Consider the following 24,106-nt stretch of genomic DNA (forward strand, 5'->3'; position numbering starts at 1 on the left):
GAGTTTCGGCGCGCGAACGCGAGGCCATAAGGCAACAAGTCGACGAAATGCTACGCGACGACATCATCCAGCCGTCCAAGAGTCCGTGGGCGTCCCCCGTGGTGTTAGTGAAGAAGAAGGACGGAACCCTACGTTTCTGCGTCGATAATCTTCGCCTGAACAAGATCACGAAGAAGGACGTATACCCCCTCCCACGGATTGACGACGCCCTGGATCGACTCTACAACGCAAAGTATTTTTCGTCGATGGACATCAAAACCGGCTAATGGCAAATCGAAGTCGACGAGAGGGACCGGGAGAAGACTGCATTTATAACACCAGACGGACTGTTCGAGTTCAAGGTCATGCCGTTTGGTCTTTGCTCGGCACCTGCGACTTTCCAACGCGTCATGGATACAGTACTGGCAGGCTTGAAGTGGCAGACTTGCCTCGTCTATTTGGACGACGTGGTTGTGTTTGCCTCAAGCTTCGAAGAACACCTGCGGTGCCTTGAAACAGTTCTTCAAGCAATCAAAACCTCCGGACTCACGTTAAAGCCAGAAAAGTGCCGCTTCGCATATGAGGAGCTCTTGTTCTTGGGCCACGTCATCAACAAGACTGGAGTGCGCCCCGACCCTCAGAAAACTGCAGCCATCTCCAACTTTCCTCCACCGGCCGACAAGAAAGCAGTGCGTAGATTTCTTGGACTGTGCGCCTATTACAGGCGCTTCGTCATGGACTTTTCACGGATCGCCGAGCCACTGACGTACCAGATATCAGAGCATAAGTTTAGTTACAACTTGAGTTACTGAAGTGTGCGGAATAATTATAATTAATTAGAAATCACTGATTACCGGGGATGCAATTGAAAATAAATCATAAAAGAATAGTACAGTACAACATTCATGGGTTTCAATATAGATATCTTCTCAGAGGATAAGTTTAGTTACAAGTTGAGGTATTGAAATGTCTCGAATATTTAGATTTCTTTATAAATCACTGATTACCGCGCACCAATGCACAGCATCGTAGACTTTATAGATCCGCCAGGTCAGCACGACTTTGACGAAATTCCTGTGAACCAGGAAGTAAAAAGTATAATGACGTCACTAATGACGTCACAGAAAAGGTGGCATAATATTTAACCGGCTAATTAATGGAAGACAGTTGGCTGGCATACACTGAACATCTGCCGATCAAAGCGGATGTGACGTCACTCCCTCCTATCGCTTCTCCTCTCCCGGCGCGCACCTGCTCGCTCGCTCGCTTGCTCGCAACACCTGCGTGCGCCCTCGTTACATGCTTTCATGTTAGCACCGGAGAGGGCGCGTAAGGTGCACTTCGTGCACCGCTCGCTAGGGGGCTACGCCCCGCCAGGTGGCGCGCGCTGCATTGCCTCGCTCCTCGCATATCGCGCCAGGAGAAAAGCGTTCACTCGCTTGCTCCTCCGAGTTCGGTTCGTGCGTTGCGGTCGCCATGGGTGGTCGACGAGGAAGCCGCCGGGTCAAGCCCAGCCTAGCCACAAGAAGAGGACCTACAGACGATGGCTCTCTCTGTCTATGTCGTTGTTTCAAAACATGCACACAGATAGTTAACCTAAAGAACACTAACGCCGAGGTGCGAGTGCCCCAAAGATACACCTAAGTCAAAGATTCGGGTCGCCCACAGTTTTTCGAAGTCTTATGTATACCGACAACGCCGTGTTGCTGCGCGGCTCGGATTTGTGTCAAGTCCTTCTGCGTAGATTCAAGGGATCAAGGGCGGAATTCATAAAGCTGCGCTTTTCGTACGCAGTTTCTTAGCCAGCAATTTGTTGTGCTATGATAAGCGTGCGAGAGCTGTGGTGGTGGATTTAGCTTGCAGCGTCATGTGAGGACGACAGGTAAAGGAAAGCTCGGAATATACGATAAGGAAAGAAAGCAGGACCGTTGCGCCTGGAGCTGCGGCTGTGCGCTGACTACTCTGAGGGCCTATCGTTGCCAGCTGGCACCATCCGTATCGTGGTATCTGCTACAACGCCGACAAGCGCGACAACGCTTGTGCGTTCCCTGCATTGTCGGGTAAATGGCTCGGCAGACGTTAGTAAAAAACAAAACAAAAAAAAACTACCTAGTTCGCTAGAAACTGTAGGATTACAGAACCAAGTGACCCACACAGGGGAATCGTTTTTATAGCGACTTCATGCAAGAACTGTACAGGGCAAAACAGTGTCATGTGAAACGAGTTGCACCAATATCCATCATCAGTGTTGTACACCATCCTCTAAAACAGGAACAAGAGCTCGTTCCTCGTTTCTTCCCAATCTTGAAATGAGTTCCCATTACCAGTTCCTTTAATGCGAAAGGAACGCGTTCCAGTTACAGTTCGAACATGGGAACATGTCGTTACATTACCAGTACATTTGATATTTTTAATTAAAGTACAGTATCGGATAATCCTGAGGCGAAATAAAGTGAACAATTTAAAACTCACATTGAACTACGTATATTATATTAATTTGAACATCGCCGGCAGCAGATTATCTGGAGATAAAAAGAATCCAAAGAAACGCTCCTATAGACGATTTTTTTTTCGGGAAGCACTGGACATACTGCAGACATGTCTAACTGCAACTTTGGTGCTGGTCTATTATAAGTGCAAGACATATGGTACTTTCCACTTCAGTCTTCAAATGCGCACTTGGGATACTGTGCTTCGGATGTGCAAATAGAAATTTACTCACATGCACCTATAATTTAATTAAATTTCTTGCAGATGAAACCACATCGAAAGTAACAATGTACAGCCGTTTAAGGCATGCTGATTGAATATAGCAGTATGAGCGGAAAAAATGGCCACAATACATATTCTCTGGTTAGTGCTGGTTCAGAATATGCTTACCAATGGTTGTGAAAACGTAGTCAAGCAGCCAAACAGAATAACGACATGTACAGAAACCCTTTTCCACTGATGTTTCACAAGTGTACTAATCGGACACCTGTTAAGGTGTTCTCTATTCTGGTATACGCGATAAAATATTCTGGTATCAGGATACAAACACCTCTGTGTTTGTATCCGTAACGCTTGCGAACCACTCTCCAGGTGTTACCTTTCGTAAGCGACTTATTAATGTCTGCAGCATAAACAGATTTCACTCATTAATTACAAGCTCTAGCTGGGACAATGCTTAGGCAGAGCCAGACCCTTCAAAATCCTACGATATAGTTTCACCTACATTAGACAATTGATTTTACACCTCCTTCCTCAGAACAAACAACAATAAGCACAGAAAATCGAGAAAAAAATAAATAACACATAATCTGTACCATGGTATCAAGAAAAAAGAAGTGCTATTTGGTTTGTTTCTAAAGACATGTGATCGTACAAACTTGAAGGAATATAAGTGCTTCAGAAAGAGATTAAGCTTGTTCACAGCTGAAGAAAAGCGACTAGATAATGTACCAGGGCCGCGATTTTGTAGCGATGCCTTATGAGTTATTTTACACTAGTCTTATAATCCACCGCTCACGGCCGGCTGATCCCGTTGATAAAGCGAGCGGACTGTCGCTCTAGGGCACTGCACGGGCCGATTTTTTCCGCCCGGGTTCGGCCCGGGCCCGTTTTTACGTTGGGCGGCCCGCCCGAGCCCGATCAAAACTTTTATGGCGAGACCCGGGCCCGGAAATAATCTACGTTACCCGCCCGACCCGGCCCACTACCCCTTTACTTAGGCCCGAGCCCGGCCCGAGCCCGACTCGAAACCGGCCCGAACCCGGCCCGAGACCAAAAAATTATGTTTTTCAGAGTTGAGACTCCCGAGAATAACTCGCTGCACGTGACGTGCACACCACCACAAAGCCCGGGCCTGGTCCGGGCCCGCGTCCAAAAACCCGAGCCCGGCCCGGGCCCGGGTCAAAATGCACACGCCGTGCCCGAGCCCGGCCCGAGCCCGTGAAAAAACTGTTCTACCCGGCCCGGCCCGGCCCGTGGGCCGGGCCGGGCCCGGGCTTTCGGGTAAGCCCGAGCCCGTGCAGTGCTCTACGTCGCTCTGACCACTGACAAAGCGCGATAAGCACGAAAAGGCATTATTACTTTAAAGGCATCGCTACGAAATACCGGCCCAGTATAGGGGGTGATCATTTTTATGTTTTGTGGAATAAAAAAAAATCGCCGGTTGCTGATAACATAATTCTACTTCTTGAGCTGAATTGCTCAGACAGATGGACATTACTTGCACGAAAAATCGATATACATATTCAAATTATTAAAAAAAATTTACTAATGAACTTCTTACCTAATTGCTTTACGGTACTTATTGCAATTTATGAATTCTAGCGGGTAAGTTTGTCAGGCGTATCCACTTGGAAGGAATTTCCAGAATGGCACCACTTTGGAGATATGCGCCATCAAACGCCCCGTAAAAATGGTCTGCTGGTCGGTCTACTTCCTTTTTTAAGAGAATGCTCTTTTATGCATTGGAGCACAAAAGTAACTGGACCGCCCATGTATTTCGTACTGCCCTTGTGTAAATAATCAGTGGTACATAATATTATCATAATTGATATAAAATAATGTTGAAATAATAATAATAATAAGGTGTCAGCCTGGAAATTCATTTCAAGTGGATGCGTCTAGTAAAATCACCGGCTACAATTCGTAAATTGCAATAAACGCCGTGAAGTAATTATTTAAGAAGTTAAATAGTAGTTTTTTTTTCAAAATTCAATACGTGTTTCGATTTTTGCTGCTACTAATGTCCGCCTCCTCGAATAATCCAGCTCAACGACAAAAATTCTGCTATCTGCCACAGGCGAATCTTAAAATTTTCGACTAACTTAAAGATTATCACCCTGTAGATATGAAGCAACTGCCCAATATAGTCACAAAACCTGGAAAACGTTTAATGAATTTGCACGTTTTTCCAAGCAATGTGTGCCTGCAGATCCAGTAATACATGGTTTGTGTTACTCTGATATGAAATTAGCCGCTATATTTAATAACCACTTCATAAACGCTGAAGCTAACAGGCGTACAGTTTCCAAGATGCCCAGTCGCAACTGTGTGCGCTATTTACAACTGTGTGCGCGTCTCCTACAACTGAGAATGATGTAATCTCTGTTTTAAATCCTGTTGACAACAGATCCACAGGAGGCTGAAATGCTATTAATCCCTTTCTCATCAAAGTTGTTGAGGATTACGTTGTGTGGCCTCTGACGTATAGACGTTTTTATATTCGATTCATGGGCGCCGCCATCTTGGGCTGTTACAACAATTTCTTAGTTTCATGAGAAGTTAAGTCACGTAACATGGTCTTCAAACGCTGAACGCATTTATACAACTGTTTTTATGCTTGCGAATCGACTGTAGTACCGTAAACTTCATTGTTAAAGACAGAAAAGAGAAGCGTTATCAGCCCAATATGGCGGCACCTAGACGCATCCGTAAAATGGTGTATGCACAGGGTGTTCATCTTTAAGTATTACGGAATTTTTAGAAGTCGCCTGTGGCAGGTAGCATAATTCTTATCATTGAGCTGGGTTATTCCATGAGGCGGGCATTAGTAGCATGAGAAATCGAAACACCTAACCACTAATTAACAAAAATTCACTAATTAACACCAGTTTGCAGATATGCGCCATCAAACTCGCCGTAAGAATGCACTGTTGTTCAACTTACTTTTTATTGCGATAGCAATTATATGGACACTTAAAAGCAGATTTCTGCCGTCGGCGTCGCCGTCGCCGTGAGGTTCCGTATGACGTCATTTGGAGAAGAAATCGTCGCCGCGCGCCGAACGCTGTATGTGCGAGTGAAAGGGCGCGAGGGGCGCGTCTTTCACGGGGAGTGAACGCACGGCGGAGAACAAACGCGCGTTCTGCGCCGTGCTCGCTTAAGGGCTGCAGAAGTAGGCGTCTCTGTTCTCCTTTACAATCACCATATATGTAGAGCAAACGCGCCTTCTTCCGACGCGCGAGAGGCCGTGGGGGAGGGGGAGGGAAGGGAGGCGACGTTTAGCTGCGGCACGCAGTGCCTATTTATATCAGAGGCTCCGGCAACAGTCACCAACGCCGCACGCATTTTGAGCGAACGCGGGCAAAACGCCGATGGCGTCGACAACAGTTCTGCATGTTGCCGATGCTGCTGCATGTCCAAGTTTATACAGCTGATAAAGCTAATATCATTACTCCGTATAGCTCTCTACAAGTTTGCTATCGCAATTGATGCTTCGCCTTTCAGGTGAAACTGCGACAACTTTTTTACCAGAAGGTTGTTTTATACATTGAAGCACAAAAGTAACTGGAACGCCCATGTTTTTCGTCCCATACAGTAGGAAATATCTCGAAACTGGTGTCACCCTGGAAATTCATTTCAAGTGTACGCGGCTTGCAAACTCACAGGCTACAATTCGTAAATTGCAATATGTGTCGTAAAGTAATTAACTAAGAAGTTCATTAGTAAATTTTTGTTCATTCGTTGAATATGTGTTTCGATTTCTCGTGCTACTAATGTCCACCTCTTCGAATAACCCAGCTGCACGATAAGAATTATGCTACCTGCCACAGGCGATTTTTAAAAATTCCGTAAAGCTTAATTTTGAACACCCGGTATATGTAATCAAATACGAGAATTTGGTACAATCTCAGATATGAAAATTCTTAGGGGAGTGGCAGGGCATAAAGGAGGCAATTTAAATGAGCTAAAGCGAAATGATCCAAATAAGGAAATACTTGTACAACCGTGTCTTTTTACGGCAGAAAGTATTTAATATAGGCGTATTTATAGCTTCCTTTTAAGCAGGCAAGTGATAGTACCTGAGCAACATGGATTGCAGAAAAAAGTCAACCGATACATTACTCATGCGAATGAAAGATAAAATAATCCCTAACGCGGAAAAGCGACATTTCACTGAATATTTTCCTATATATATAAAGGGCAGTCCGCTTATAAGGATATCAAAAATAAGGAAAAAGCCGATCGTGATTACCGATCATCGCTATATCTCTACTGCCGTAAAGGAAAAAAAGCTGCCAAATTTACCTTCGTAGCCTCGAACCCAAATTTGCCACTTGCGCTAAGAAGTAGACGTTGTAGATAGCAGGCTGTGAAAAAGAAAATGTTTATTGATACCTCAAGAGCGTGTCAAATGTTAGGCGCACTGAAGTAGTCAGAAATCTGCACTTGCTTTCGCAACAGTTTCAGGTTTGCAACCGCGGTGTACACTGCGTCCCGATGCTGCACGGACACTGGCGGCGATTTTTTCCCGTGCACGAAATCAATGCTCGACTCGATCGATGACTGAACACTTTGCGTGAACATTGGGCTCGGGGTCAAAAACGGGCCATTGTCAATCTCGTTGTCACTGTCGCTGTTGTCGTCGCCTCCGTTGCACAATGCCGCTGTCTGTAGCGACACACGATCGCCTCGTCACAAATCTCTTCGCAGAACGAAGCAGCACTATCTGCACTGAGAAACTCTTCCATCGCCAGCATCACCTGTTTCATCATCAGTAGCGACATGCTCTCAAAGCTCGGTAATGTCAGAGGCTTCCACCTTGTTGGTATCCCTTTCATGGGGGTTCAGACCTGGTGCACAAAACTCGCCTTTCTGAAACAGTTGTGGAAAAAGGTCCCTAACCCTTTTTACCGTTGAACGGCATGGCCACTGGCTCCAGCCTTCATGTTCGCAGCGCTCCTGGTTTTCAGAATCGTTGGCTGCGCGAGCTTGTACTTAGAAAAATTTTCAACTTCGTCGGACACAGATTTGCGCTTTGTCAGCGCGATCTACGAAGAGCGCAGCGCTGCTACGGCCCTGCATCCGCGGCGCATTTCCGCGGCCGCTAGCTGAACGTAGGAGATTGTAGAAAGGGCAGGCGCTACTGCGACGCTTTGCTTTTCACTTATTTTTTTTTAAATCTCTCTCATCTCTGGACGCGTACGCAGCAAGAGCAGCAAGATCGTGACCGGAGCGGATGCAAAGCAGCGGGTGCCATCTTGTGGCATGCTTGGCTAACTCGTGACGGTCTCCGTGGTTTTCGCAATCGGCGAGCGGGTGGGACACGCGGCGCGGTAATGTTGGCGGCAGATACGAACTCGCGCGGGTAGGCAAACTTTTCTCGCCGTCTCGGCATGGTTCGTTTGAGGGGAACATAGTAGCGGAAATGTCTAGCTCAGTCCGCGTGGAAAACGACGGTAGAAGGCAAAATTGTTATCGAAGTATCCGACATGCGGTCGTAACATATAGTTGTATACGTTTATTTTTCCTCTCTCGTTGCCCTAATGCACAATCTGATACCCTTAAGTAGACTCATCGTTATAACCGATATGTCCTTAAATGTGGTAGCGGTATAAGTAGACTGCACTGTGTATATATATATATATATATATATATATATATATTGTGAGACGTCGACCGATGCGATGCCTTTATTTCTGAGCAGTCGCCCGAGTCAGAAACGAAGCACCGCACGAGACAAAAGATGATGAGTCGTATGTACAGATGACGACGACGATGTGCGCAAAATGCGCTCACACTAACTTCCCCCCCTTCAGGAAAGTGGTCAGCAAGACCGCAAGCTATAAAGGGTAGGTACGGCGCATGTAGGGTTTCAGGCGAGATACGTGAACGATTTTCGTTGTGCGGCGGCGGCGGTCAGTAGGTGAGCTGACAGGAGTGACGCGGTAGTTAACGGCCGAAGTTTGTTGCAAAACGGTGTAGGGGCCGAGATATCTGTGGAGAAATTTTCACAGAGCCCCGGTGCGCGAACAGGTGTCCACAAAAGAACTTCGTCGTCTGGGCGGAACGAAGCAACGCGACGCGTCGTATCATGGCGAATTTTCCTTTTGTCCTGAATGGTAGCGGTGTTGGCGCGGGCAATTTCATGGCAGCGGGAGATGCGAGCGGCAAATTCTTCAGGAAGAGACGCGGATGAAACCGCAGGTGCTGGAAGGAGTGTAGTGTCCAAGACAAAAGACGGCGCACGACCGTACACAAGGAAAATGGCACTGTAATTGGTTGTACGTTGGACGGCAGTATTATACGCAAACGTCACGAAAGGTAGGATGGTGTTCCAGTTGGTGTGATCAGGTGGAACATACATTGACATCATGTCAGACAAAGTTCGATGAAAACGCTCCGTAAGACCATTTGTTTGCGGATGGTACGATGATGTGGTCTTATGGGTTGTGCCAGAGGCCTGGAGGACTTCACGTAGGACATGCGATAGGAACGTCTTGCCACGGTCACTCAGGAGGACACGAGGTGCACCGTGGCACAAGACGATACTGTGCACGAAACACTCGGCGACTTCGGAGGCAGTACCAGAGCGAAGAGCAGCTGTCTCAGCGTACCGCGTTAGATGATCCACTGCGGTAACGATCCAGCGGTGACCAGCGGGCGTGAGTGGGAGGGGTCCGTACAAGTCTATGCCCACAATTTCGAAGGGGGTGGACGGGCATGGTAGAGGCTGCAGAGGACCGGCTGGAAGGGATGTCGAGCGTTTTCTGTGTTGGCATGACGCGCAGGATCCAACGTATTTGGCGACACAGGTGGAAAGGCCCGGCTAGAAACAACACCTTTTGATGTGGCCGTAGGTCTTATGAAAGCCCAAGTGGCCAGCCGTCGCGTCGTCGTGAAATGCTTCTAATACTTGGAGTCGAAGTGAGCCAGGTATGACTGGTACCCATTGGTTACCGGAAGGATGGTAGATTGATCGAAATAACGCTCCACCTTGAAGCTTAAAACGCGAATGTTGTCGTCTTAAGCGACCTTTGGGGGGTCGTGCCAAGCCAGTAAGTCGGTCGATCAGGGTACGGCAGTATAGGTCAGTACGTTGGAGTGAGACGAGGTCAGTAGACGGAAAAAAGTCAACTGAGGCAACTGACTGTTTCGGGCTACAGGGCATGTGCTGAGACATGTGGCTAGATAGTGACGTGCAGACCGAAGGTGAAGCATGGGCGTTTGGGGACAGCGGGCAGCGCGACAAAGCGTCGGCATCTTGATGTTGCTTGCCGGACCTATAGGTGACAGTGAAGTCATATTCCTGTAAGCGCAGTACCCAACGGCCGAGGCATCCAGACAAGTTTTTCAGGGACGACAACCAACAGAGAGCATGATGGTCGGTCACAACTGTGAAATGGCGGCCGGAGAGATAGGGTCGAAATTTTTGCATTGACCACACGATGGCGAGACATTCCTATTCTGTAATTGTGTAGTTGCTCTCAGCAGAAGGAACAGCACGACTTGCATAAGCCACAACTTGCTGTTTGGACTTCTGATTCCGCTGCAGCAGGACAGCGCCGATTCCATGCCCACTGGTATCAGTGTGTAGAATAGTCTGGAAGGCGGCTTCACAGTCGTGTGACCACACAAAGGACGCACCCGAAGTCAGAAGTTTGCGTAGAGGAGCGGCGATGGTGGCGAAGTCACGGACAAAGCGCCGGAAGTAGGACGCCAGTCCTAGAAAGCAGCGGAGTTCTTTAAGTGCGGTTGGTGGCGGAAATTGCAGTACTGCAGCGATTTTATCGGGATCAGGCTGGATGCCATGCTTCCTGACGACGTGGCCCAATACTTTAATGCTTCGGCTTGCAAAGCGACGCTTTTTGGTATTGAGTTGGAGACCAGCTTTTGCTAGACACGCGAGAATTGGGTCTAGACGTTGTAGGTGCTAGGAGAAACTCGACGAAAAGATGACAATGTTGTCGAAGTAACAAGGGCAGGTCTTCCATTTTAAGCCACGGAGTACTGTATCTGTATCACGGAGTACTGTACTGTATACTGCATTGCACAGTCCAAAAGGCATCACGTTAAATTCGAAAAGGCCATCAGGTGTTGCAAACGCAGTCTTTTCTTTATCCGGCTCATGCATGGGAATCTGCCAATATCCGGAGCGCAAGTCGAGGCTCGAGAAATACTCGGCACCTTGTAAGGTATCCAAAGCATCGTCAATACGAGGCATTGGATAAACATCCTTACGGGTAATTTTGTTTAGCGCCCTATAATCGATGCAAAAGCGCACAGAAGCATCCTTTTTTTAACAAGCACAACAGGAGAAGACCAAGGGCTTGCTGAAGGCCTTATAATGTTGAGTGTCAGCATGTCGTTCACTTGTTCTTCTCTAACTTTTCGCTCCGAAGGTGACACACGCTACGGACGACGGCGAATGATGCGTCTGTTTCAATTCGATGAGTAGTTACAGTGGTCTGACCCAGGCCTCGCGAAGAAACGTCAAAACAAGCTTCATGCTTCATTAAAATGGTGAGGAGTGCACTGGTCTGGGCCGGACTGAGATCTGCACTCAAGGTGGCCTTAATAGTACTAGTGTGTCCTTCTGCGGGCGTACAATGCGCGGAAGATGTGGCCGGCGAAACACTGACGACACATACCGGCGCAGCGTCGGCGAGCTTGGCGACAGTAGACCCTTTCGGCAGTAGTAGTGGCTCAGGAGTCGTATTAAAGGCTCTGAGGCTGGCATAGCCACTTGAGAACCGGACCAAGCAAGAAGCGATCGCGAGTCCTCGAGAAATGCAACGCTGAGAAGGTACAACCAATGCGTATCCGTCGACAATGTCTGTTGACCCAACGGTAAGAATACGTTCTTCGTCTGGTGGGATAAGAAAATCCACTGCTGCAATAAGGTTGGAACACGGGGAATCGAAAACTGGATAAGTCTCGGTGTCGCTGATGTGAATCCTTGACTCGCCGCACGAAATTAGTGCAGAAGCAGCGGACAGGAAGTCGCATCCTAATATAATCTGACGAGCGCACGTCGAAAGCACCGCAAGTTGCACATGATGACGAATACCCTCTATCAGAACGCGAGCTGTGCACTGACCGGTAGGAAAGATGGGAACGTCCTTGGCACCACATAGGACCGGACCAACATACAGCGTTTGCACTGTTCGGAGACGAAAGCACAGTTCACGATGCATAACAGAAATAGCGGCTCCAGTATCTACAAGGGCGTCGACAGAAACACCTTCCACACAAATCGAGAGCAAATTGATGGGGCGAGCAGGAGGAATTGGGACACTCCGACACGATGCAGTTTCTCCTCCAAAAACTGCAGCCTCTAATTTTCCGAACGGGTGTCCACAACATAGGAAGCAGCGCGCAAGGTCGATGAGGAACGGCGGTAAGGTGAAGGAGAGCGACGCCGGGGCGAGCGGGATGCTCGAGCCATGTCCTGGGAAGGTGAAGGAGAGCGACCAGAGGAGGTTGTGCACGGTCCGGGAACGTAGGACTCTGGCCCTGGTGTCGTGTCTCGCTCAAAGTTGGCGTAGCCTCGCCTTTCACCTGGGTGACGCCCGGGAACGTAGGTGTCAAACTTAGGTGCGCTGTCTCGCTCAAAGGTAGCATAGCCCCGCCTTTCATCCTGCTGACGCCGACGGCAGTAGCGAGAAATGCGGCCGCGAATACCGCAGTAGAAACAAACCGGGCGCGACGACCGCCACGGAGAGTAGTACGGCTGTGCAGGAGCATTCGCTGCCAGCGAAGCTAGGGGGTCGCGGTAAGCTTCGGCAGGTGGAGACTGAATGGTCGAGGGACACCGGGAGGCAATTTCGGCATAACTTGGTGGACGAAATGGTCCAGTAGACTTTTCCATTTGGGCGTTTGTCATCGACGCCAGTTCGTCCTTGATGATGTCACGCAGTCCAGTAGGAGCGGGGCGAACGGTCGCAAGCGTCGCAGGTCCAGAAAGGTGTCCGTGAAATTCCTCCCTGATGAGAGTGCGTATCAGGGCTCGCAACTCAGCATCACCGTTGAGACGAGGTTCGCAAGAGGCGCGTGGCAGGCGAATAGACTGGAGCGTGTCTAGACGTTGGCATGCTGTGAGAATATCACCAACGCAGTTTGGGGTCTGCATGACAGAGCATTAAAGGCGACTGTGTTGATGCCCTTCAGTATGCGGCGAACGCGCTCAGCTTCCACCATGTCACTCTGTGCGCGGCGGTGGAGAGCGAGGACGTCCTCAATTTAGTTTGTATAGGACTCGTCCTGTTCTTGTACGCGCGTTGCCAGCCTCTGTTTCGCGATTTCGGAGCGCCCAGACTGCTGGGTGAATGATGGCCAGTCCGAAAAGTCACTTTCGTGGTTAAAAAACCACGTCTTCGCAGCTTCGGTTAGGTAAAAGGAGACATGCTGCAATTTGTGCGTGTCGTCCCAATGGTTGACGTCGCTGGCTCTGTTGTAGTGATCGAGCCAATCTTCGACGTCGTCGCCGCGGTGGCCGGCAAAGACGGGAGGATCGCGGTGTTTGGTGTTCAGCGTGCAGGTAGGCCCAGCTGGCTGAGCAGAGGTGGTAGCAGCACTGGTGGATGGGTTGGTTTCTGCCATCACCGTGGTAGGCGAGAACAAATGACGACCGGACCGGAGCTCCAGGGGAATCGGGAAAGTAAGAGGACGTGGGAATCGAAGCAGGCTCCACCACTTGTGAGACGTCGACCGATACGATGCCTTTATTTCCGAGCAGCCGCCCGAGTCAGAGACGAAGCGCCGCACGAGACAAAAGATGATGATGAGTCGTATGTACAGATGACGACGACGATATGCGCAAATAGCGCTCACACAAGATGAGGAGTCGTTTGTACAGATGACGATGACGATATGCGCAAAATGCTCCGGTACAATATATATATATATATATATATATATATATATATATATATATATATATATTGTACTGGAGCACATCGGCACCAGCTCTGTGCCAGCTAGTGTGGAAGAAGACGTTGACGATCTTGTTCGCGCTAGGTCGGTGTTCAACGAGCCAGATTGTTTAAACCGTCAAGCTTCGTCAATCTACCTGCCGAATACTCTTGACACATTTGGAGGAGGTGCGGGGTCGTCCCTTTCGGCGTATATAAAAAGAGTATCTGGTACTTCTTTAGAAGAGTCCGGACTCGTCCCGTATATGGGACACTTTGGGGGAGACACACAAAAACCCTTTTGGCAGATTCCTGCGACTATTTGTGCTGTATAAAAGGTAGTTACATAACTCTTTATGTAATAGCCATGCATAATATGTTTTAGTAGTCTCCTGAACTCTCTTAAAGGGATCCCGAACCAGCCATCTGGCTTGGTGAAAAAACACAGTCCGCGGATAGCATACGCTGCTGTGAACATCTCAGCCAAATTTTGCAGTCGCGAGCGACGCGCGGAGCTCACAATGAAGGGGAGCGTGAAGTCACCCTTTTCTCAAACACACTTTTCAAACAAGCCCTTGTCATCACCTGTTTCGAAGTTGCCGGCTGCTTGCATATGTCATCCTTCCTTCCTGCATAATTGTAATCGTAAAACGTTCTGGCTAATTTTATCTCCTGAAGCCATACTAACGACATTCCGTTACATTATTAAAACAATGCCCCTATTCCTAACAACGAGTATGCACAAGTTTTCAATAAATTCTTTTCATCCGTTTTCATTGAAGAAAGTATCACTAATTTGCTCATTGTTGCAGACCTAGATTACCGGTACATGGAACCTATTGAGATAACTATTGATTGTATTGCTCAACCTAATATTAACTTGAAAGTTTTGTCTTCAACAGGTAGAGACAATATAACTTTTAAAATACTAAAGAATGCAGTCTCAGTATCTGGCAGCTTTTTATTCCTTATTTTCCGTCAATCTTCAATGGCAGGTCAGAATCCAAAAGATAGGGAAACCACCAAAGTCATACCCATCATCAAAGACGATAATAAAAACTTGGCGGAAAACTACCGACCAATACCGCTTACGTGCATATGCTGCAAAATGATGGAACATATTATTGCATCTCTTGTTTACCAGCATCTAGAGTCCAACAACTTGTTTTTTCATAATCACCATGCTTTTAGGAGAGGTTTGTCATGCGAAGCGGAATTGCTAGAATTTACGACAGATTTACATTTAAACATGGACTCAAGCCTTCCAACTGACTGCGTCCTTCTGGATTTTTCTGAACCTTTGACCACGTAGCCCATTGATGCCTGTTTTGAAACTATCATTATTAAAACTTAATTCGCTAACTGTATCTTGGCTGCGAAATTTTCTTTCAAACAGACAGCACTTAACTTTTGCTAACAGCTTCTTTTCGCCCCTTTCCCATGTTTTTTCCAGTGTACCACAAGGAAGCGTTCTTGCTCCCTTACTATTTTTAATCTACATTAGCAGCTCTGATGCCCACCAGATGCTGCAAAACGATCTTAACCAAATTACTATGTGGTGTGACACCTGGCTAATGACTCTATACTCAACAAAATCTTAACTGATGTCCTTCAGCCGCAAACGCTTTAATTCAGTCTACTCCTACTTAATCAAAAACGTCCCATTATCTTGGGAATCATCACTTATATATCTTGGCGTCAATCCTTAAACAAACCGCCCCTGGACTTCTCACATTTCCACCGTCTGTGCCAGTGCTTCTCGATCCCTGGGTTACTTGCGCCGCAAACTTCGAAACTTACGTACACTTATTCGTATAAACTACCCGCTTCCGTGGCTTAGAGGCTACGGGGCTGCGCTGATAAGCAAAGGGTCGCAGCATCGAATACTGGCCGCTGCGGCCCTTTTTGGGTGCGGGCAAAATGCAAAAACGCCCGTTTCCCGTGCATTGGGGGCACGTTAATGATCCCCTGGTGGGCAAAATCACGGTGTTAGAAATATTTAAGGTGGACCAATGGCGCCTCAGGAAAGGGGGTACTTCGGTCTGCGTTTTGCGCAGAGGGTCCGAGATGGCGCCACAGTACCCGTGGCCGATGCGAGGTAAGGTGCATGGTCGCTTCGGGGCCGCGAACGCCGCTCGAAATAGTAAAAAAAAAAACGCAAGGTTTCACGCCATAACGAGCACAAAAAGATAAAAACGGTGAACAAATACGAAATTTTGACGATACAGCTATAGATATCTGTTGAATATGTTCAATTCACCACCTCTAAGGTATGCGATAGGAGGATGCCTTCGCATTTGGACATGTGAAATCGTGCATTTAAACATATGGCAGGGAAGTCGCGTTGAAATATGATATTAGTTCTCTTTGTTGAAGGAGTGTTTACCTAGTTCGACAAATATAACGTATTAGCCGTAGTATTACAGCAGTAAAACGTACCGTCGATTGCCCTCTCGAACATTCGAAGCAATTATCGGTCGTTGACTACGCATACAACGATGTGTGATGAATACAACCTGTGTTAAGGCTAGCTTGTCGCACATAAACCAGTGAATTTTATCGAAGTGCCAGCACCTACGTTTGAGGCGCCGACGATGTTATAGGACATGAAAAAACATCCTGGTTTGGCAACGCGAGAAGGTTAGATGTATTTTCTCTGGTGGGTATGTGTTTCCGATTCTTCGCTGTTCCCATCCGAGTGATATTTTTCACTGTCTGTGACTTACATAGTCCCCCAGAGACAGCATTACGACTTCGTCCTTTAAGGAACACGTCCATTTGGATGTGTGGAGTCTTTACGAGCGTAGCCAGTTCACACAGTGGTTACGGTGCTCGGCTGCTAACCGAAGGTCGCCGGCCGCGGCGTTCGCATTTCGATGGAGGCGAAATGCTAGAGGCCCGCGTACTGTACGATGTCAGTGCACGCTAAAGAACACGATTGTCGAGGTTTCCGGAGCCCTCCTACGGCATGCCTCATAATCATTTCGTGGTTTACCACGTAAAACCCCAAATATTGTCATTGTTACAAGCGTATCTCTCGCTCGGGGAGAGAATTTTCCAGTATGACACGGCTACGTTTGGTGGCAGGAGGGTGCGAACGGTCCGAAGGCGCCATTCTTTTTTTCTGTCTTTGTCAAGTGAGCAGGGCAGTTGGGAAACTTCGCCGGCATGGCGTCTTTTGTCAGAGCCGCCTTTCGTGGTGCACTCACAAGAACGTGTAATTTGTAGACTGCTTCCCACTTCTTCGTCACGTTCCTCGGCTTGAAGTGCTTCTCCTTTCCTTGTGCGGAATCACATGGTGCCATATCTTCATGTGGACGGCTTCTCGGGCTGCAGCAAAAAGCTACACTTTTTTAGTGCAGGTCTTTTAGCCAGATTTGCACCGTGGCACAAACAACTTCTTGCCAATTTCACGGCTTGCTAACACGAATAGCACAGCGTGTCATCGCAAAAAAAAAGAAAGAAAGCAGGGGCGCAACGTGGCGAAAACTGCTTCGACTAGACGGCGCCCGCTGCCCACAAATGCGCAATAGGGGCCGGCTCGCCCGAATGTCAGCCACGCGACTGCTCCTGCCATCTCGCGGCGTGATGGAGCGGAGGTACCGAAGTTCGACGTAGTGAGTGCACGGCGGCGGCGCTCCGTCGTTCCACCTCTACTTCTGACACCGTGGTCAAAATTAGTCCGGTGTCCCCCACTACGGCGTGCCTCATAATAAAATTATGGTTTTGGCACGTCAAAATCTAGAATTCATTCATTCAATCATTCATTATGCGTAAACTGGTATTTCCAGCATTCGTTCCCCGCTGCTTGAGTTCGCCGCTCTTGTCTGGTCTCCCTACCAAAATTACTTAGTTAACTTGCAGGAATCGATCCAAAATAAAGCCTTACATATCATTTCCCGAAATTGTGACTACCGAGTCTAGCGTAACTAAAATACAACTTCATTTTTTCACTTCATCTGCTAAGTAATCGTTGCGACATAGCCATTTCGTCATTACTTAATAAGTACGTCTCCCACACTAACAACCGATTCACCTGCCTAAAAGCTTCATCGCACACGTCAGACAGGTCAGACAATCATCTTAGCTTCACGCGCATCTATGGTAAAACTGAAGCATTCAACTCATCTGCACTTCCACGTGCCATTCGTCTATGGAACCGCCTCCCCGGTAACGTAGTAGCGGAAACTGACCGTGAAAAATTCCGGCACTCGCTCAACTCGCTTATCCTTTGATAACCCATGCCATCATACTCATTGCTTGGTTTACTTTTACTTTTCAGAGCACAGCTCTTAGGCGCCCGTTCCTGCATTGAGCGTCGGCGTCCCTGGGTGTAACCGATCAAACGAGTACAGTGAATGATGAAAGAGCGAACGCAGAGCACAGCGAGGGATGAAAGACGGCGATAGCGAAGAGAGCGCGAGGAGGAAAGCCGAGGAGGAGGAGGGTGCAGCGGAACCAGGAGGCGGAAACAGGAGGAGGAGGGTATGGCGATAGCGTGAGAAAAAAAAGCGTAGTGTCGCGCAAGACGTGTTCTGCGGCGACGATCGCTACGACGTGGTGCCAGAGCAGCGTGCGTCGTCTTTTCACAAACGACGCCATCGATAAAGCATGCGGCGATCGCGTCCAGGGATACAATTATGTGAAAGCGCTGCATGAGTATAGATCTGTCTGCGGCGGCTGCTGTGAATCGCGCCCACGCGTCACCCACGCGCTGCCACTCACAATCTCCCGATTAGCGAGGCAGTCGCGCCGCCACTTCGCTCCGTTTGGAACGTGCCGCACAAGACAGATTGTCCGCGCCAGCGAATATATAGCGAAATGAAAACACGTATAGAACTGCGCTCGAATTTCCCATTAGGGAGTGCCGTAATCGCCAGTGATTTTTTTTCCCTTGCTCAGTAGTACATTTGTTTACTAATTTACTGAGTTCTTTTCATTGTTCTAATAGACGGCTGCATGCCGTTAATATGTTTCTGCCATATTTAGGCTGTGACCTGGCTGGTGTTTTTTTTTTACTCTGATATTTTCGCCAGTTTGCCACTTTTTTATGTGTACGTTGTTCTATACCCACCTTACTCAATGTCCCAGTAGGGCCCTTGTAAGGTATCTTACAAATAAATAAATAAATAAATATGCACTTTTACCATAGATGACTGCTTTGGATGATAGCTGACATTGACCAAGCAGGGTGTTTGTATCAGTGAGCTTCTTCCGTTTGTTACTGTGCATATTTATTGACGCGGTTTTATAAACAGGATGAAGAGGAAATCTGAATTTCAAATTTCCATAAGAATTACGTATATACTTCCGGAAAAAGCCGAGTATCGCCGACTCACGATCGGCCGTGCCCGCCCGCGGAGGAATCAAGCTTTGACCACCCTGCTTATCGGTGTCATAGCCGTCGAGTCTAGCTGATTTATATTAGTTTTGAACAATTAACTAGCCTTGAACAACGCGAAACTTAATGTGAGACCACAGGCACGCTAGCCAGTGCGCGCTCACTCCTGGCCGCTCCCGGCTAAATGCCTTGGCAGACATCGCTTCGTATTGAGCTATTTATTGACAGCGCTTCAGAATGTTCAATTTGGATGTGGCTGCTATCAGTCGGTCAAGCTGGAGCAGGACAAAGCCGGTCGGCACCACGTAGAATGGCCAGGCAAGAGCACATGAGTGCGAGCGCTCACTCCAGCCATGTCGTGCACTAAGCAAACGATGCGCGAAGTTGCATGCAGCTACGTCTGCTGCGTAGCGTAGAAACCGCGGCCGCCGCGAGCTGCCGCGACAGGTGTGCTCGCTGTAAAACCCCCCAATGTAAAAAGTAGCGTCACGCTTTGAAGAGTGCCGCCTCCTCCTCGCACGCACTGTCCCAGGCCGTCGCCGCGTCGGTATTGGCCTAATGGTATCACGTGGGCCGTCGCGCCGCCGGGAGCTGGCTGCGTTTATTTACGATCGCGCTCCATCGCCATTTTCGCCAGATAAGCGTCTACCTACTGGCGAGGAGCACATTTTGGCGCCGTTGCTCTTCCGTGTTGCTTTGGTTTGCGAACGCCTGGAACTGTTTTGCGGTACCTACGACGTCGCTTCACGGCAATCTCCATCACCATGACCTGCTGCTCCTTCGGATGCCAAATTAGTTTCAGCAAAGGCAGGAATCTTCATCGTTGTGTACGCCAACAGGCTTGAATTCGCGGGCACGCGAAACTGCGTGTGAAAACGTGATTACAAAACTTTTACGATTCAGCTCAATCCTATTGACATTGGAGGCTCGAGCATGAAAAATCATCTTAGGAAAGCGGCTCTGCCTGTTGTGGTTACTTACTAGCTTTCTTTAGAGCGAATAGCATTGTTTGCCTCTTTTGTTCTTGTTCGTCGTTGGCGGCCACCCGGTGGATTTGCGATACAAAGGCACCGATGAAAAGCGTGCGTGCTCTCCCGAAACCGAGTTACGGGGTGCGTTCGTCGCCGAACGACAGCATCATAGGTCTTTGAGATGTACGTGCTAATTCGCGTGAGCTTTAAAGCGTGTGAAGGTTACGATGCCAGGGGGGGGGGGGGGCATTCGCAAAGAAAACATGCGCTCGCCCGCTCGTTCACTGGCTGGTTTCGTCGTCGTTAATTTAGTCGTTTGCTCGTTCGTTTAGTCGTTCGCTTGCTTGTTCGTTCAACTATTAGTTCGTACGGCCACTATGTCTTTGAGACGCACTTGCTGTAGGACACTAAGGCTGGTGCGTCCATGCTCTCCGCCAGCCTTTGAGCGTCATAGCTTATACGCGCCGCGAATTGAAGTGGCAAGGACGGAGCGGATTATTTTGCTTACTGGGGGTTTGCTGGAGGCCAGGATGTTGGTATTCGATCGTAAACGTGTTATTTACAACCACTCGCAACAAGACCTTGCGACACGCCCTTGACAAATGTAGTGCACGCGATACATGACGATTCCGACTCCGACTAATCGGGAATCGTCAATAAACGAGCGTTAGCGCTCGTTTAGATATTTAGAAAAATAGTTATCAAAACAGGAAAAAGAATCTGCCGTCACTGAGTTTGTATATATTGTCCCGTACTAGTTGCGGTGAAGAAAACAGTAGCAAAACTGTGAATGACGAAACGGACTTTTTATTGGGCGAACCTGTGCCCACAAAAGCAAGTTGCACTCGAAGCACAACGATAGCGCCGAACACAGTCGGCGATCGTCGAAATCTGATCAGCTGCGAAACGCTTTGGCTTTTCTACGTGAGTCAGCGAAGGTTCCAGAGTAATTCCTGGTGCCCTCGTGTCTTCCAGAAAGTACTAGACAGTTCGCGTCGCTCATATAATCAGATTACATAAGCGTCGGTGACAACAAACAACGGCTAGACGAATCGACATCATTCGAGAACTTTCTGATATATGCAGGAATTTGTTGGCCGATGAAAAGCTGGCACCGGTGAAAGATAAAAAAGTGCACGTGTGAACCCACACACACACACGCACACGCATATATATTGTAAGCCCCCACATTTAACGTACTTCATCGTTCTCATTTGTATATAGCCATGATCATCCCTGTTCTTCTTTTTCTTCGTGTTTGAGCCAGGGCCGTGCTGGCGGAATAAATGGGTCTACCAGTGCTGCCTGTCCTGGTCGTCTTCCGTCTTTCAAAGTGGTGGAGGCGCGTCAAGATCCCGACGTCCTCCTGCGTTCCTGCCCTACCTGGAGCTACGTGCCGGTCGCCGCCTGCGCCCGGCCACCCCTACTGCTATATGGCCACGCCTACGTCGGTCGCTGGCACTATCGCTACTCCCAACGCTCCTACACCCACGACATCGGCTGCACTGACATCGTGCACCATTACCTGCCCTAAAGGTGATCCACCAGTTTTTGCGGGTCACCGCGGGGATGACGTCGACGACTGTCTGAACAATTACAACCGCTAGAGTTCGCCCAATGGGTGGACCGACACACAGAAGTTGACTAACGTCGCGTTCTATCTGACCCGCGTTGCGAAGACGTGGTATTTTAGCCACGAAACTGACTTCGCCGACTGGTCATCGTTTACTACCAGCTTGTGACAAATCTTGGCGTCTTCATCTGGCCGTTCAGAAGTCGCCAAATAGAAGCTCGCTGTGCGTGTTCAACTTCCACAAGAGTCATATACATCGTAAATCGAAGATGTCCTGGCTCTGTGCCGCCGCGCCAACATTGGAATGACGGAAGCCGAACGCATTCGCCACATTCCTAAAGGCATTGGTTCCATCGCATTCCCCGCCTTAGCTTTTCAAAATCCTACCTCGGTTCAAGATATTACATCGACGTGTCAGCGCTTGGACGAGCTTCAGGCCTTCACCATGACAGTGACCTTCCCGTGCCACCTGATTCTGATTTACGTGCTCTTATCCGCACTATTATTCGCGAAGAACTTCAGGAGCAGCAATAGCGGCGATCCACTGTTCTTTCCGCCCCATCATCAACGTTGGAATTGCACAACCTTGTGAAGCAGGAGCTGGCAGCCATGACGACACCGACAACGTCTGTTGCCCAAGCAGCGTTCCCGATGTCCACATACGCGGCAGTTGCTGCAATACCACCTGTCACTGTTCCATCTGGGCCTCCTGACCTCACCTGCGGTCATTTGGCCTCTCTGGGCACGCGAGAACGTGCAGCACCTTCGTATGTTCAGTGGCGTCCACCTTGTCCGGTCTGCTTTTACTGCGGTATACGGGGCCACATATCGCGTTACTACTGTCGCCGCCAGCTGGGTGTAAGCCGAGGCTATGCCGATTTCAAGCACGACGAGATCCGACGACACGATGCTTACTACGAAGGTCCACTCGCTTTCGCGCAGCGTCGTTCTCCATCTCCTCCAGTGTCTCCAAATCTGCCTCAGGGTTCCCGTTCGGCCAGACGACGTTCTCCTTCGCCGTACCACTGCTCTGCATCACCGCTTCGCCCCATCTCTCGCTTTGCTGACCAACACTCGGAAAACTAAGGATTGCAGTTTTTGGTTGGAAACTGCGTCCTGTCGAACATCGGAAATACCTCTTTGTCGCCCGGCCAATGTGCTATCTGTAACTCTCGAAGGTATTCCTGTGCAAGCTCTCGTCGATACTGGTGCCGCTGTTTCCGTTCTGCGTAGTGATTTGTGCTCACAGCTCCGTAAAGTCAAAAAGCCTTATCTTGAACCCGTATTTCGCTGCGCTAATAACGTACTCATTCAACCCGACCGACAATGTACGGCTCGTGTTTTGATCGACGGCATTCGTCACCACATTGAGATGATTGTGCTATCCGCGTGCATCCATGAACGTATCCTCGATTGGGACTTCCTGCATTCTGCCTCCGCTGTTATATCATGTAGAGAGAACGTCGTCCACATCACAGATACCACGGATGCACCTATTTTACAGTCGTCACCCTCCATCTTGAACTTGGCTGTCGCTGAAGACTGCGTCCTGCACCCTGGTCACGAACACGTTGTAGCTGTCACATCCAGCCAGGTAACTGATGGAGACGCACTAGTTACCCCATCTTCATGCTGCACATCACGAGGAGTTCTAGTCGCTCCTTGTCTCGTCCGGTTTTCATGCGGCCGAGCTCTCCTGTTCGCCTGCAATGCAACCCCAGATCCTGTGCTGTTGATCAAAGGGATGACCGTGGCAACCTTCAATGGCCCTCCACTGATCTCTGTCGCAGCGCTTTCCCCTTCTTCGTCACCAGTACCAGCCTCATGTTTGGATTCTTCTTCTCTCCGAGCCCTAATTGGTCCTGACCTAACCGCTGCCCAGTCGGATGCGTTACTCGCCCCTTTTGGGTAAGCACAAATCATGCTTTGATAGCTGTGCCACCGAACTGGACCAGAATTCCGTGGCTGCACACCGCATCGAAACCGACGGTTCTGCAATTATACGCCGTCGCCCATATCGTGTTTCGCAGTCGGAATGGAAGGTCATTGAAAAACAAGTTGATGACATGCTAGCACGAAATATTATAAGACCTTCATCCAGTTCCTGGGCTTCTCCTGCCGTTCTGGTGAAGAAAAAGGATGGTTTCGTTTGCTTTTGCGTTGATTATCAAGCGCTCAATAAGATGACACATAAGGATGTGAATCCCATGCCTCGATTTGACGATGACTTACCCCCGTATTCACAAACGCACCTCGACTCGACCCTCCACTCCAAATGCTCCTTGAGGGCGGCTTTTCATTTCACAAATCGCCCTCCACTCGAAACGCGCCTTGAGTGAAGGAAACCTCGAGCGTTTTACTCGAGAATCTCAAGGTAGCCCCGCAGCTACCTTGAATCCCTCCTTGAGTGAAGTTAGTGCGCAAACATGGCTGCGTTGTGATCTGTCGCTCGCCTCGTCGGCTTTTTCAGATAGACGCCAGTTGCCTCCGCAGCTTTTCTTTCGTTAACAATGCTGCGCATCTTCAAGGGCATCGTTTTACGGACTGGTGTAATCCTCTGGAGCGCTTCGGCAACGGAGTAATTCTACTGTGGCACCGAGACAGACCGGCCGTCCTGTCA

Source organism: Dermacentor silvarum, chromosome 1 (genome assembly GCF_013339745.2).
Source record: "Dermacentor silvarum isolate Dsil-2018 chromosome 1, BIME_Dsil_1.4, whole genome shotgun sequence".
Lineage (NCBI taxonomy): Eukaryota > Metazoa > Arthropoda > Arachnida > Ixodida > Ixodidae > Dermacentor > Dermacentor silvarum.